At 45.1% G+C, this 14605-nt stretch overlaps 13 non-coding genes across 13 annotated transcripts; all 13 read left to right on the top strand.

The window, feature by feature from the left end:
* The first annotated feature begins 91 nt into the window (after window positions 1-91).
* Window positions 92-173, top strand: TRNAS-GCU (transfer RNA serine (anticodon GCU)). The gene has a single exon. It is a non-coding gene; the product is annotated as a tRNA-Ser (tRNA).
* Window positions 174-1005: 832 nt separating this feature from the next.
* On the top strand, window positions 1006-1087 carry TRNAS-GCU (transfer RNA serine (anticodon GCU)). Its single transcript has one exon. It is a non-coding gene; the product is annotated as a tRNA-Ser (tRNA).
* Window positions 1088-1920: 833 nt separating this feature from the next.
* On the top strand, window positions 1921-2002 carry TRNAS-GCU (transfer RNA serine (anticodon GCU)). Its single transcript has one exon. It is a non-coding gene; the product is annotated as a tRNA-Ser (tRNA).
* An 832-nt stretch (window positions 2003-2834) lies between these two features.
* Window positions 2835-2916, top strand: TRNAS-GCU (transfer RNA serine (anticodon GCU)). Its single transcript has one exon. It is a non-coding gene; the product is annotated as a tRNA-Ser (tRNA).
* An 832-nt stretch (window positions 2917-3748) lies between these two features.
* On the top strand, window positions 3749-3830 carry TRNAS-GCU (transfer RNA serine (anticodon GCU)). The gene has a single exon. It is a non-coding gene; the product is annotated as a tRNA-Ser (tRNA).
* Window positions 3831-4662: 832 nt separating this feature from the next.
* Window positions 4663-4744, top strand: TRNAS-GCU (transfer RNA serine (anticodon GCU)). Its single transcript has one exon. It is a non-coding gene; the product is annotated as a tRNA-Ser (tRNA).
* Window positions 4745-5576: 832 nt separating this feature from the next.
* Window positions 5577-5658, top strand: TRNAS-GCU (transfer RNA serine (anticodon GCU)). Its single transcript has one exon. It is a non-coding gene; the product is annotated as a tRNA-Ser (tRNA).
* An 832-nt stretch (window positions 5659-6490) lies between these two features.
* Window positions 6491-6572, top strand: TRNAS-GCU (transfer RNA serine (anticodon GCU)). Its single transcript has one exon. It is a non-coding gene; the product is annotated as a tRNA-Ser (tRNA).
* An 832-nt stretch (window positions 6573-7404) lies between these two features.
* Window positions 7405-7486, top strand: TRNAS-GCU (transfer RNA serine (anticodon GCU)). Its single transcript has one exon. It is a non-coding gene; the product is annotated as a tRNA-Ser (tRNA).
* Window positions 7487-8318: 832 nt separating this feature from the next.
* Window positions 8319-8400, top strand: TRNAS-GCU (transfer RNA serine (anticodon GCU)). The gene has a single exon. It is a non-coding gene; the product is annotated as a tRNA-Ser (tRNA).
* An 832-nt stretch (window positions 8401-9232) lies between these two features.
* TRNAS-GCU (transfer RNA serine (anticodon GCU)) lies at window positions 9233-9313 on the top strand. Its single transcript has one exon. It is a non-coding gene; the product is annotated as a tRNA-Ser (tRNA).
* Window positions 9314-10133: 820 nt separating this feature from the next.
* Window positions 10134-10215, top strand: TRNAS-GCU (transfer RNA serine (anticodon GCU)). The gene has a single exon. It is a non-coding gene; the product is annotated as a tRNA-Ser (tRNA).
* Window positions 10216-11047: 832 nt separating this feature from the next.
* TRNAS-GCU (transfer RNA serine (anticodon GCU)) lies at window positions 11048-11129 on the top strand. The gene has a single exon. It is a non-coding gene; the product is annotated as a tRNA-Ser (tRNA).
* The last annotated feature ends 3476 nt before the right edge of the window (window positions 11130-14605 follow it).

The raw sequence follows: 14605 nt of genomic DNA, 5'->3' as shown, positions 1-14605 counted from the left end.
TTTGCTATCCTGAAAAGATGAGCCGTGTTTTGCGCACAGGGCTTTGACCAGAGCTGAAAAAATGATAGCGTTAGATATCATGTTTTTTTGAGATGAGGTGGCTGAGTGGTTAAGGCGATGGACTGCTAATCCATTGTGCTCTGCACGCATGGGTTCAAATCCCATCCTCGTCGATGGTGCACTTTTACAAACTAGTATCATACCCACCATCCAACTCGCCTGTCCTTGACGTTAATGTGGTTGTGCATGGATAAGTGTGTATGCCCTTTGCCCGATGACTATTGGGACACAGATTGTGTACATTTACAAAATGCTTGTCTGCAGCATCATTCTTTCTCACAAAGTGTGGGACATTTGGGGTTCAGACCTGCAACCCACAAATAGAAAATTCACCTCTGCAGCCTTAGCAGAGAAAATAAACAGTGCTTGTCTGGCTGCACGAAGAAAATAGTTTGTCTGTAGAAGGACAAGTGCCAAAAAGTGCTTCAGTCATACCTGATTTTCAAGTTGTAAACCTCCTGTCTGTGACTGGCAGGTGCCAGCGTGAGGCATAAGGTATAATGGGATTGGTAGGACAGTAAGAAGATGTGCCCTCGCCTCATGTTCATACTGGCTTGAGTCTCCCTAAAAGTAGAAGTAATCTGCATAGTTCAGCCCACAGTCTAGCTAAGTGACCCTAAAAGGCAGATGTTAATTGTGGAAATGCTTGGCTGAAAGTTTGCAACGATTCCAAAAGATGTAAGCAAAGATGAAAAATACAGTTTGGCGTGTTGATGGCATGGTGTAGAAGGCCCTTGTTTAGGTAGGTGTGCTCCAGTGGGATGATTAAGGTGTCCTCTGTCAGGCCTCTTGCAAATGATTTTTCTTGTGTGAACAAAAGGTGCGCCTTCTTCTTTTTTGTCCAAAAAGTGCACTTTGCTATCCTGAAAAGATGAGCCGTGTTTTGCGCACAGGGCTTTGACCATAGCTGAAAAAATGATAGCGTTAGATGTCATGTTTTATTGAGACGAGGTGGCCGAGTGGTTAAGGCGATGGACTGCTAATCCATTGTGCTCTGCACGCATGGGTTCAAATCCCATCCTCGTCGATGGTGCACTTTTACAAACTAGTATCATACCCACCATCCAACTCGCCTGTCCTTGACGTCCATGTGGTTGTGCATGGATAAGTGTGTATGCCCTTTGCCCGATGACTATTGGGACACAGATTGTGTACATTTACACAATGCTTGTCTGCAGCATCATTCTTTTTTACAAAGTATGGGCCATTTGGGGTTCAGACCTGCAACCCACAAATAGAAAATTCACCTCTGCAGCCTTAGCGGAGAAAATAAACAGTGCTTGTCTAGCTGCACGAAGAAAATAGTTTGTCTGTAGAAGGACAAGTGCCAAAAAGTGCTTCAGTCATACCTGATTTTCAAGTTGTAAACCTCCTGTCTGTGACTGGCAGGTGCCAGTGTTAGGCATAAGGTATAATGGGATTGGTAGGACAGTAAGAAGATGTGCCCTCGCCTCATGTTCATACTGGCTTGAGTCTCCCTAAAAGTAGAAGTAATCTGCATAGTTCAGCCCACAGTCTAGCTAAGTGACCCTAAAAGGCAGATGTTAATTGTGGAAATGCTTGGCTGAAAGTTTGCAATGATTCCAAAAGATGTAAGCAAAGATGAAAAATACAGCATGGCGTGTTGATGGCATGGTGTAGAAGGCCCTTGTTTAGGTAGGTGTGCTCCAGTGGGATGATTAAGGTGTCCTCTGTCAGGCCTCTTGAAAATGATTTTTCTTGTGTGAGCAAAAGGTGCGCGTTCTTCTTTTCTGTCCAAAAAGTGCACTTTGCTATCCTGAAAAGATGAGCCGTGTTTTGCGCACAGGGCTTTGACCAGAGCTGAAAAAATGATAGCGTTAGATATCATTTTTTTTTTTAGACGAGGTGGCCGAGTGGTTAAGGCGATGGACTGCTAATCCATTGTGCTCTGCATGCATGGGTTCAAATCCCATCCTCGTCGATGGTGCACTTTTACAAACTAGTATCATACCCACCATCCAACTCGCCTGTCCTTGACGTCCATGTGGTTGTGCATGGATAAGTGTGTATGCCCTTTGCCCGATGACTATTGGGACACAGATTGTGTACATTTACACAATGCTTGTCTGCAGCATCATTCTTTCTCACAAAGTATGGGCCATTTGGGGTTCAGACCTGCAACCCACAAATAGAAAATTCACCTCTGCAGCATTAGCGGAGAAAATAAACAGTGCTTGTCTGGCTGCACGAAGAGAATAGTTTGTCTGTAGAAGGACAAGTGCCAAAAAGTGCTTCAGTCATACCTGATTTTCAAGTTGTAAACCTCCTGTCTGTGACTGGCAGGTGCCAGTGTGAGGCATAAGGTATAATGGGATTGGTAGGACAGTAAGAAGATGTGCCCTCGCCTCATGTTCATACTGGCTTGAGTCTCCCTAAAAGTAGAAGTAATCTGCATAGTTCAGCCCACAGTCTAGCTAAGTGACCCTAAAAGGCAGATGTTAATTGTGGAAATGCTTGGCTGAAAGTTTGCAACGATTCCAAAAGATGTAAGCAAAGATGAAAAATACAGTTTGGCGTGTTGATGGCATGGTGTAGAAGGCCCTTGTTTAGGTACGTGTGCTCCAGTGGGATGATTAAGGTATCCTCTGTCAGGCCTCTTGCAAATGATTTTTCTTGTGTGAACAAAAGGTGCGCCTTCTTCTTTTCTGTCCAAAAAGTGCACTTTGCTATCCTGAAAAGATGAGCCGTGTTTTGCGCACAGGGCTTTGACCAGAGCTGAAAAAATGATAGCGTTAGATGTCATGTTTTATTGAGACGAGGTGGCTGAGTGGTTAAGGCGATGGACTGCTAATCCATTGTGCTCTGCACGCATGGGTTCAAATCCCATCCTCGTCAATGGTGCACTTTTACAAACTAGTATCATACCCACCATCCAACTCGCCTGTCCTTGACGTCCATGTGGTTGTGCATGGATAAGTGTGTATGCCCTTTGCCCGATGACTATTGGGACACAGATTGTGTACATTTACACAATGCTTGTCTACAGCATCATTCTTTCTCACAAAGTATGGGCTATTTGGGGTTCAGACCTGCAACCCACAAATAGAAAATTCACCTCTGCAGCCTTAGCGGAGAAAATAAACAGTGCTTGTCTGACTGCACGAAGAAAATAGTTTGTCTGTAGAAGGACAAGTGCCAAAAAGTGCTTCAGTCATACCTGATTTTCAAGTTGTAAACCTCCTGTCTGTGACTGGCAGGTGCCAGTGTGAGGCATAAGGTATAATGGGATTGGTAGGACAGTAAGAAGATGTGCCCTCGCCTCATGTTCATACTGGCTTGAGTCTCCCTAAAAGTAGAAGTAATCTGCATAGTTCAGCCCACAGTCTAGCTAAGTGACCCTAAAAGGCAGATGTTAATTGTGGAAATGCTTGGCTGAAAGTTTGCAACGATTCCAAAAGATGTAAGCAAAGATGAAAAATACAGCATGGTGTGTTGATGGCATGGTGTAGAAGGCCCTTGTTTAGGTAGGTGTGCTCCAGTGGGATGATTAAGGTGTCCTCTGTCAGGCCTCTTGCAAATGATTTTTCTTGTGTGAACAAAAGGTGCGCGTTCTTCTTTACTGTCCAAAAAGTGCACTTTGCTATCCTGAAAAGATGAGCCGTGTTTTGCGCACAGGGCATTGACCAGAGCTGAAAAAATGATAGCGTTAGATGTCATTTTTTATTGAGACAAGGTGGCTGAGTGGTTAAGGCGATGGACTGCTAATCCATTGTGCTCTGCATGCATGGGTTCAAATCCCATCCTCGTCGATGGTGCACTTTTACAAACTAGTATCATACCCACCATCCAACTCGCCTGTCCTTGACGTTAATGTGGTTGTGCATGGATAAGTGTGTATGCCCTTTGCCCGATGACTATTGGGACACAGATTGTGTACATTTACACAATGCTTGTCTGCAGCATCATTCTTTCTCACAAAGTATGGGCCATTTGGGGTTCAGACCTGCAACCCACAAATAGAAAATTCACCTCTGCAGCCTTAGCGGAGAAAATAAACAGTGCTTGTCTGGCTGCACGAAGAAAATAGTTTGTCTGTAGAAGGACAAGTGCCAAAAAGTGCTTCAGTCATACCTGATTTTCAAGTTGTAAACCTCCTGTCTGTGACTGGCAGGTGCCAGTGTGAGGCATAAGGTATAATGGGATTGGTAGGACAGTAAGAAGATGTGCCCTCGCCTCATGTTCATACTGGCTTGAGTCTCCCTAAAAGTAGAAGTAATCTGCATAGTTCAGCCCACAGTCTAGCTAAGTGACCCTAAAAGGCAGATGTTAATTGTGGAAATGCTTGGCTGAAAGTTTGCAACGATTCCAAAAGATGTAAGCAAAGATGAAAAATACAGTTTGGCTTGTTGATGGCATGGTGTAGAAGGCCCTTGTTTAGGTAGGTGTGCTCCAGTGGGATGATTAAGGTGTCCTCTGTCAGGCCTCTTGCAAATGATTTTTCTTGTGTGAACAAAAGGTGCGCCTTCTTCTTTTCTGTCCAAAAAGTGCACTTTGCTATCCTGAAAAGATGAGCCGTGTTTTGCGCACAAGGCTTTGACCATAGCTGAAAAAATGATAGCGTTAGATGTCATGTTTTATTGAGACGAGGTGGCCGAGTGGTTAAGGCGATGGACTGCTAATCCATTGTGCTCTGCATGCATGGGTTCAAATCCCATCCTCGTCGATGGTGCACTTTTACAAACTAGTATCATACCCACCATCCAACTCGCCTGTCCTTGACGTTAATGTGGTTGTGCATGGATAAGTGTGTATGCCCTTTGCCCGATGACTATTGGGACACAGATTGTGTACATTTACACAATGCTTGTCTGCAGCATCATTCTTTCTCACAAAGTATGGGCCATTTGGGGTTCAGACCTGCAACCCACAAATAGAAAATTCACCTCTGCAGCCTTAGCGGAGAAAATAAACAGTGCTTGTCTGGCTGCACGAAGAAAATAGTTTGTCTGTAGAAGGACAAGTGCCAAAAAGTGCTTCAGTCATACCTGATTTTCAAGTTGTAAACCTCCTGTCTGTGACTGGCAGGTGCCAGTGTGAGGCATAAGGTATAATGGGATTGGTAGGACAGTAAGAAGATGTGCCCTCGCCTCATGTTCATACTGGCTTGAGTCTCCCTAAAAGTAGAAGTAATCTGCATAGTTCAGCCCACAGTCTAGCTAAGTGACCCTAAAAGGCAGATGTTAATTGTGGAAATGCTTGGCTGAAAGTTTGCAACGATTCCAAAAGATGTAAGCAAAGATGAAAAATACAGTTTGGCTTGTTGATGGCATGGTGTAGAAGGCCCTTGTTTAGGTAGGTGTGCTCCAGTGGGATGATTAAGGTGTCCTCTGTCAGGCCTCTTGCAAATGATTTTTCTTGTGTGAACAAAAGGTGCGCCTTCTTCTTTTCTGTCCAAAAAGTGCACTTTGCTATCCTGAAAAGATGAGCCGTGTTTTGCGCACAGGGCTTTGACCATAGCTGAAAAAATGATAGCGTTAGATGGCATGTTTTATTGAGACAAGGTGGCCGAGTGGTTAAGGCGATGGACTGCTAATCCATTGTGCTCTGCACGCATGGGTTCAAATCCCATCCTCGTCGATGGTGCACTTTTACAAACTAGTATCATACCCACCATCCAACTCGCCTGTCCTTGACGTCCATGTGGTTGTGCATGGATAAGTGTGTATGCCCTTTGCCCGATGACTATTGGGACACAGATTGTGTACATTTACACAATGCTTGTCTGCAGCATCATTCTTTTTTACAAAGTATGGGCCATTTGGGGTTCAGACCTGCAACCCACAAATAGAAAATTCACCTCTGCAGCCTTAGCGGAGAAAATAAACAGTGCTTGTCTGGCTGCACGAAGAAAATAGTTTGTCTGTAGAAGGACAAGTGCCAAAAAGTGCTTCAGTCATACCTGATTTTCAAGTTGTAAACCTCCTGTCTGTGACTGGCAGGTGCCAGTGTGAGGCATAAGGTATAATGGGATTGGTAGGACAGTAAGAAGATGTGCCCTCGCCTCATGTTCATACTGGCTTGAGTCTCCCTAAAAGTAGAAATAATCTGCATAGTTCAGCCCACAGTCTAGCTAAGTGACCCTAAAAGGCAGATGTTAATTGTGGAAATGCTTGGCTGAAAGTTTGCAATGATTCCAAAAGATGTAAGCAAAGATGAAAAATACAGCATGGTGTGTTGATGGCATGGTGTAGAAGGCCCTTGTTTAGGTAGGTGTGCTCCAGTGGGATGATTAAGGTGTCCTCTGTCAGGCCTCTTGAAAATGATTTTTCTTGTGTGAGCAAAAGGTGCGCGTTCTTCTTTTCTGTCCAAAAAGTGCACTTTGCTATCCTGAAAAGATGAGCCGTGTTTTGCGCACAGGGCTTTGACCAGAGCTGAAAAAATGATAGCGTTAGATATCATGTTTTTTTGAGATGAGGTGGCCGAGTGGTTAAGGCGATGGACTGCTAATCCATTGTGCTCTGCACGCATGGGTTCAAATCCCATCCTCGTCGATGGTGCACTTTTACAAACTAGTATCATACCCACCATCCAACTCGCCTGTCCTTGACGTTAATGTGGTTGTGCATGGATAAGTGTGTATGCCCTTTGCCCGATGACTATTGGGACACAGATTGTGTACATTTACAAAATGCTTGTCTGCAGCATCATTCTTTCTCACAAAGTGTGGGACATTTGGGGTTCAGACCTGCAACCCACAAATAGAAAATTCACCTCTGCAGCCTTAGCGGAGAAAATAAACAGTGCTTGTCTGGCTGCACGAAGAAAATAGTTTGTCTGTAGAAGGACAAGTGCCAAAAAGTGCTTCAGTCATACCTGATTTTCAAGTTGTAAACCTCCTGTCTGTGACTGGCAGGTGCCAGCGTGAGGCATAAGGTATAATGGGATTGGTAGGACAGTAAGAATATGTGCCCTCGCCTCATGTTCATACTGGCTTGAGTCTCCCTAAAAGTAGAAGTAATCTGCATAGTTCAGCCCACAGTCTAGCTAAGTGACCCTAAAAGGCAGATGTTAATTGTGGAAATGCTTGGCTGAAAGTTTGCAACGATTCCAAAAGATGTAAGCAAAGATGAAAAATACAGTTTGGCGTGTTGATGGCATGGTGTAGAAGGCCCTTGTTTAGGTAGGTGTGCTCCAGTGGGATGATTAAGGTGTCCTCTGTCAGGCCTCTTGCAAATGATTTTTCTTGTGTGAACAAAAGGTGCGCCTTCTTCTTTTCTGTCCAAAAAGTGCACTTTGCTATCCTGAAAAGATGAGCCGTGTTTTGCGCACAAGGCTTTGACCATAGCTGAAAAAATGATAGCGTTAGATGTCATGTTTTATTGAGACGAGGTGGCCGAGTGGTTAAGGCGATGGACTGCTAATCCATTGTGCTCTGCATGCATGGGTTCAAATCCCATCCTCGTCGATGGTGCACTTTTACAAACTAGTATCATACCCACCATCCAACTCGCCTGTCCTTGACGTTAATGTGGTTGTGCATGGATAAGTGTGTATGCCCTTTGCCCGATGACTATTAGGACACAGATTGTGTACATTTACAAAATGCTTGTCTGCAGCATCATTCTTTCTCACAAAGTGTGGGACATTTGGGGTTCAGACCTGCAACCCACAAATAGAAAATTCACCTCTGCAGCCTTAGCGGAGAAAATAAACAGTGCTTGTCTGGCTGCACGAAGAAAATAGTTTGTCTGTAGAAGGACAAGTGCCAAAAAGTGCTTCAGTCATACCTGATTTTCAAGTTGTAAACCTCCTGTCTGTGACTGGCAGGTGCCAGCGTGAGGCATAAGGTATAATGGGATTGGTAGGACAGTAAGAATATGTGCCCTCGCCTCATGTTCATACTGGCTTGAGTCTCCCTAAAAGTAGAAGTAATCTGCATAGTTCAGCCCACAGTCTAGCTAAGTGACCCTAAAAGGCAGATGTTAATTGTGGAAATGCTTGGCTGAAAGTTTGCAACGATTCCAAAAGATGTAAGCAAAGATGAAAAATACAGTTTGGCGTGTTGATGGCATGGTGTAGAAGGCCCTTGTTTAGGTAGGTGTGCTCCAGTGGGATGATTAAGGTGTCCTCTGTCAGGCCTCTTGCAAATGATTTTTCTTGTGTGAACAAAAGGTGCGCCTTCTTCTTTTCTGTCCAAAAAGTGCACTTTGCTATCCTGAAAAGATGAGCCGTGTTTTGCGCACAAGGCTTTGACCATAGCTGAAAAAATGATAGCGTTAGATGTCATGTTTTATTGAGACGAGGTGGCCGAGTGGTTAAGGCGATGGACTGCTAATCCATTGTGCTCTGCACGCATGGGTTCAAATCCCATCCTCGTCGATGGTGCACTTTTACAAACTAGTATCATACCCACCATCCAACTCGCCTGTCCTTGACGTCCATGTGGTTGTGCATGGATAAGTGTGTATGCCCTTTGCCCGATGACTATTGGGACACAGATTGTGTACATTTACAAAATGCTTGTCTGCAGCATCATTCTTTCTCACAAAGTGTGGGACATTTGGGGTTCAGACCTGCAACCCACAAATAGAAAATTCACCTCTGCAGCCTTAGCGGAGAAAATAAACAGTGCTTGTCTGGCTGCACGAAGAAAATAGTTTGTCTGTAGAAGGACAAGTGCCAAAAAGTGCTTCAGTCATACCTGATTTTCAAGTTGTAAACCTCCTGTCTGTGACTGGCAGGTGCCAGCGTGAGGCATAAGGTATAATGGGATTGGTAGGACAGTAAGAATATGTGCCCTCGCCTCATGTTCATACTGGCTTGAGTCTCCCTAAAAGTAGAAGTAATCTGCATAGTTCAGCCCACAGTCTAGCTAAGTGACCCTAAAAGGCAGATGTTAATTGTGGAAATGCTTGGCTGAAAGTTTGCAATGATTCCAAAAGATGTAAGCAAAGATGAAAACTACAGCATGGCGTGTTGATGGCATGGTGTAGAAGGCCCTTGTTTAGGTAGGTGTGCTCCAGTGGGATGATTAAGGTGTCCTCTGTCAGGCCTCTTGAAAATGATTTTTCTTGTGTGAGCAAAAGGTGCGCGTTCTTCTTTTCTGTCCAAAAAGTGCACTTTGCTATCCTGAAAAGATGAGCCGTGTTTTGCGCACAGGGCTTTGACCAGAGCTGAAAAAATGATAGCGTTAGATGTCATGTTTTATTGAGATGAGGTGGCCGAGTGTTAAGGCGATGGACTGCTAATCCATTGTGCTCTGCACGCATGGGTTCAAATCCCATCCTCGTCGATGGTGCACTTTTACAAACTAGTATCATACCCACCATCCAACTCGCCTGTCCTTGACGTGCATGGATAAGTGTGTATGCCCTTTGCCCGATGACTATTGGGACACAGATTGTGTACATTTACAAAATGCTTGTCTGCAGCATCATTCTTTCTCACAAAGTATGGGACATTTGGGGTTCAGACCTGCAACCCACAAATAGAAAATTCACCTCTGCAGCCTTAGCGGAGAAAATAAACAGTGCTTGTCTGGCTGCACGAAGAAAATAGTTTGTCTGTAGAAGGACAAGTGCCAAAAAGTGCTTCAGTCATACCTGATTTTCAAGTTGTAAACCTCCTGTCTGTGACTGGCAGGTGCCAGTGTGAGGCATAAGGTATAATGGGATTGGTAGGACAGTAAGAAGATGTGCCCTCGCCTCATGTTCATACTGGCTTGAGTCTCCCTCAAAGTAGAAGTAATCTGCATAGTGCAGCCCACAGTCTAGCTAAGTGACCCTAAAAGGCAGATGTTAATTGTGGAAATGCTTGGCTGAAAGTTTGCAATGATTCCAAAAGATGTAAGCAAAGATGAAAAATACAGCATGGCGTGTTGATGGCATGGTGTAGAAGGCCCTTGTTTAGGTAGGTGTGCTCCAGTGGGATGATTAAGGTGTCCTCTGTCAGGCCTCTTGAAAATGATTTTTCTTGTGTGAGCAAAAGGTGCGCGTTCTTCTTTTCTGTCCAAAAAGTGCACTTTGCTATCCTGAAAAGATGAGCCGTGTTTTGCGCACAGGGCTTTGACCATAGCTGAAAAAATGATAGCGTTAGATGTCATGTTTTATTGAGATGAGGTGGCCGAGTGGTTAAGGCGATGGACTGCTAATCCATTGTGCTCTGCACGCATGGGTTCAAATCCCATCCTTGTTGATGGTGCACTTTTACAAACTAGTATCATACCCACCATCCAACTCGCCTGTCCTTGACGTCCATGTGGTTGTGCATGGATAAGTGTGTATGCCCTTTGCCCGATGACTATTGGGACAAAGATTGTGTACATTTACACAATGCTTGTCTGCAGCATCATTCTTTCTCACAAAGTATGGGCCATTTGGGGTTCAGACCTGCAACCCACAAATAGAAAATTCACCTCTGCAGCCTTAGCGGAGAAAATAAACAGTGCTTGTCTGGCTGCACGAAGAAAATAGTTTGTCTGTAGAAGGACAAGTGCCAAAAAGTGCTTCAGTCATACCTGATTTTCAAGTTGTAAACCTCCTGTCTGTGACTGGCAGGTGCCAGTGTGAGGCATAAGGTATAATGGGATTGGTAGGACAGTAAGAAGATGTGCCCTCGCCTCATGTTCATACTGGCTTGAGTCTCCCTAAAAGTAGAAGTAATCTGCATAGTTCAGCCCACAGTCTAGCTAAGTGACCCTAAAAGGCAGATGTTAATTGTGGAAATGCTTGGCTGAAAGTTTGCAATGATTCCAAAAGATGTAAGCAAAGATGAAAAATACAGCATGGCGTGTTGATGGCATGGTGTAGAAGGCCCTTGTTTAGGTAGGTGTGCTCCAGTGGGATGATTAAGGTGTCCTCTGTCAGGCCTCTTGCAAATGATTTTTCTTGTGTGAGCAAAAGGTGCGCGTTCTTCTTTTCTGTCCAAAAAGTGCACTTTGCTATCCTGAAAAGATGAGCCGTGTTTTGCGCACAGGGCTTTGACCAGAGCTGAAAAAATGATAGCGTTAGACATCATGTTATATTGAGATGAGGTGGCCGAGTGGTTAAGGCGATGGACTGCTAACCCATTGTGCTCTGCACGCATGGGTTCAAATCCCATCCTCGTCGATAGTGCACTTTTACAAACTAGTATCATACCCACCATCCAACTCGCCTGTCCTTGACGTCCATGTGGTTGTGCATGGATAAGTGTGTATGCCCTTTGCCCGATGACTATTGGGACACAGATTGTGTACATTTACACAATGCTTGTCTGCAGCATCATTCTTTCTCACAAAGTATGGGCCATTTGGGGTTCAGACCTGCAACCCACAAACAGGAAAATTGATACTTACCTGGTAATTTTCCTTTCCTGGTGCATCTCCATGTCGGCATACTACTGGGTTAGCTCCGCCCCTCTAACCCCTATAGGACCAATCAAAAAAGGCTATATATATATGGTCCCTACCCCTACCACCGTATTCTAATAATTTAGATCTCAGACACGATGGACCAGGGCGGGACGTATGCCGACATGGAGATGCACCAGGAAAGGAAAATTACCAGGTAAGTATCAATTTTCCTGTTTCCCTGGTGCCTCCATGTCGGCATACTACTGGGATTTGCCTAGTAGAAATAAGAGACCAAACGGGTGGGTGCTATCAACAACTATTTATGTACTGCAGATAAAACACTCCTTCCAAATTTCATAGAGGTTAACAGAGCTGGATTCACTCTATAATGATTTATGAATGTGTTAGGCGATGACCAATTGGCTGCCTTGCAGATATTTATCAGGGAAACTCCAGCTGCCGCTGCCCAAGAGGAGGAAATACTCCGTGTCGAATGTGCTGAGGTAGAAGAAGGTGCTTCTGACCCTCTGGCTCTATAAGCTTCCTTGATTAACCGGACCGCCATGCTGCTACCGTTCTAATGGCGACTTCCTTGCCCTTCCTTGGGCCTGCCGGATTCACCAACAGATGATCAGAAGATCTGAATGAGCTAGTTACCTGAAGATACACTTGTAACCATCTTGCAACATCTAAAGGATGCCCATTGGGAAATCTTTCTTCTGCCGGGAAAGCCGGCAGCGTCCACTCTTGATTTAAATGTTTTACTGACACAACCTTTGGAAGGAAATTAGACATTGGCCTCAAGACCACCCTGTCTTGGAAGAAGTTTAAAAAGGGCTCTTTCCAACCTAGTGCCCTTATCTCCGACACCCTTCTTCCTGATGCTACTGCAATCAAAAAGGACATTTTTAGGGTTATATTTCACAATGAACAGTTCTCTGGGGGTTCAAAGACTTCAGATGACAAATACTCTAGGACCAAGGGAAGGTCCCAGCTAGGACAAATTTTCTGTAAAGGAGGTCTCAACTTCATTATGGCTTGAAAAAACTGCTTCACCAATCTGTGTGATGCCAACTGAGAGCCAATCAATGCTGATATTGCTGAAACGTGCACCCTGAGCGTTCTTACAGTCAGACCCATGTCAAACCCTGCTTGAAGAAATTCGAGAATGTGTGGCACTGAGGGAACAAGGTAATCTATTTTCTTATGAAGAGAGAATTCAATGAACTTCCTCCATACTCTGTAATAGTGTGATGATCCGCTCAGCCGGCTGCACAGGCAGACAGCTGTTTGTCCATTCCTCTAGTCTGTGGGCTGCAGGTCTCTGGAACAGAGACCTGTCTTTTCATTGCAAGTTTCTGTTCTGTTCTCTTGCTGGGGAATTTGCATACATTCGTTATGCAAATCCTCTACCTGCCTTCTTTGATGACTGGCACTATAAGAGCTTTATGTTTCCCAGAAGGCTTTGCTGGTCATTTCCCTTCCATGCTCAGTTCCTGATGGACACTGCTGGAGTGTCAGCCATTGCTATCTAGTATAGTTAATTCCTGGGGGTTGCTTTAGGCTCCCCTTCTAGCCCAGTCAGGTTGTATTATCTGTATTGCCTGTTCTGTCTTGTCTTGCCTGTTTGCCATTGTCCTGTCCCTATGGTGGTTGACAGGAAATGGTTCTGATCTATGTTCTTGGAGTATAGCTGGTGCAGCGGTTGCTACCAGCTATCTCTTCTGTTCTGTCTTCTGGGATCGCGCTAGCTACTTTGTGCTAGCGCTGGGGATCCTTCTGTTCTGTCTCCTGGGATCGCGCTAGCTACTTTGTGCGAGCGCTGGGGATCCTTCTGTTCTGTCTTATCGGTCGCGATTGTGCTGTCACCAGCGGCGGTTGATAGCGAATCGTTCTGTCTTGCTGAGATCGCACTAGCCGCTAGCGTTAGCGGCTGTGGATCTTTCTGATCTGTGTTCCTGCTTGGATCACACTTGCTCTGGCGGAAGAGCGGTGGATCCTTCCTGCCTAGTTCTTGTTTTTCGTGTGTCTGTCTTGTCCGCTGCGCTTGCTACAGGCTCGGTGAGGTAACCGTTAAGCAAGCGCTCGCGTCCCCTGTTTCATGTTTGTCTGTTTATGGTTAGTTAGGCGTGCTTGTCTCTGTTGTGCTTATCACGTGGAGATCGTGCATAACCGCGTGCACTGTTGCGAATGAGTGCGGTGTTCGCGGTTAGCTAGCGTTGTTGTTTTCCATATCTCCTTATTGTATTTGCTGTGCCTTTGCTACCCTCGTATTCTATTCTGTTCTGCCTTGTGTCACGTCTCGCGATCGCACCTCTCGCGATCGCGTTCCTATTTCGTATCTGCTGTTGTGTGTGCGCGGTCGCGGAGTGGTGACTGGATTGGCGCACACACATACAACCTATCCCTTTTGCTCAATCTCATTCGCAATCGCCTCTCTTGCGATTGCGTTCTGCGCTTCGTACAATTCCTGTCTAGCACTTGTGGAGGTACAGAGGATTGGTTCCTCTGCACTCCCCAGCGCCATCTGCCGACAGGAATTTCCCTCTACAGGTGCGTAGCACCTTTTGCTGGGTTCCTGCAAATTAAACGCTTGTGGAGGATCTCCGCCGTGTCAGCGCACGCGTTGTGCGCTGATCACGGGGAAAGTTCCACAAGCGTGACAGAATGACCAGCCCAACCCAAAACCCCAGTGTAGACGGAATTTCCGATTTGTACGATTTTGTCGAATATGGCTCTTGTACCTTTAAGAGATTTAAAAAACTTGAACCTGAATCAGCAGACGAATTTTTGTCTGAGTGTACGAAACTGTTAGCGAACCCTGAATTCCAATGCACCCCAGTGTCTACCTGGGCCCCCCAAATGGTCTACATTCTGTTGGGGGGCGAAATGTCAATGTGGGGTTATGATGTGTTAGATCATACCACCCTGAGTCAAAGACCCCTGGAATTCTTGGCCTTTTTAATTCACAATTGGCTGAGATTACCTCAATTACCATACCCCCTTAATGAGTTGTTGTCAGCAGCTCAATCAGCTGTTCCATCTACTCTTTCATCCACAAAGCAGCCATCCAAAGCCTCTAAGTCTAAACGTAAAAGATCTAGGAAGGCTTCCCAGCGGAAAGATCCGTTGCCCATGGCAACCACAGATAGAGAGGTTATTTCTGTCAAGTCTGAAATGGGCAAAACCATGCAGTATGATAATGATGTTTATAATGCATCTGCTGATCAGTTTCCAGGTTTTCTGCCCTAA

Source organism: Hyperolius riggenbachi, chromosome 3, assembly GCF_040937935.1.
Source record: "Hyperolius riggenbachi isolate aHypRig1 chromosome 3, aHypRig1.pri, whole genome shotgun sequence".
Classification (NCBI taxonomy): Eukaryota; Metazoa; Chordata; class Amphibia; order Anura; family Hyperoliidae; genus Hyperolius; species Hyperolius riggenbachi.
Note: the sequence above shows the minus strand (reverse complement) of the source record. Positions and strands in the feature narration are given on the sequence as shown.